A 725-nucleotide genomic window follows, 5' to 3' on the forward strand; every position below is an offset into this window, starting at 1 on the left:
GTATTGCAGGCAGATTCCTTACCAGCTGAGCTACCAGGGAAGCCCTGCCATCCACTATAAATTATCTCAAAACCCCAGAATCAGACTGTTTCTCATGCCAAATTTTATCCTTAATTCTTAAATAAGCAAAATATATGAATCAACATTTCTCCAAATAAGATATACAGATTGCTGATGAGCACATGATAACATGCTCAACATCACTCAGCATTAAGACAACATAAATCAAAACCAGAATGAGATACCACTTCACACCCACTAGCATGTCTATGATAAAAAAACACGGACTGTGGCGAGCTTTGGTGAGGATGTAGAAAAATCAGAACTCATACATTGATAGTGGGAATGTAAAATGGTATAACCACTTTAATAAATAGTATGACAATTTCTCATAAAGTTAAACATAGAGTTACTGTATAACTGAACAATTCCATTCCTAGGTATGTCCCCAAGAGAATTAAAAAAAAAAAAAAACATATCTACACAAAGACTTGGACATAAATATTCACAGTAACATAATTCATTAATATTAACAGCAAAGTGGAAACAACTCAAACAACCATCAGCTGATGAAGAAATAAACAAAGACATAGTATGTCCATACAATGAAATGTAGTATTATTCAGCCATAGGAAGGAATGAAGTATTGATAGTTGCTACAACATGGATGGGGGGTTTCCCAGGTGGCATAGTGGTAAAGAATCCACCTGCCAATGCAGGAGATG

Source organism: Bison bison, unplaced genomic scaffold (assembly GCF_000754665.1).
Source record: "Bison bison bison isolate TAMUID 2011002044 unplaced genomic scaffold, Bison_UMD1.0 scf7180017851348, whole genome shotgun sequence".
In the NCBI taxonomy this organism is placed as follows: Eukaryota; Metazoa; Chordata; class Mammalia; order Artiodactyla; family Bovidae; genus Bison; species Bison bison.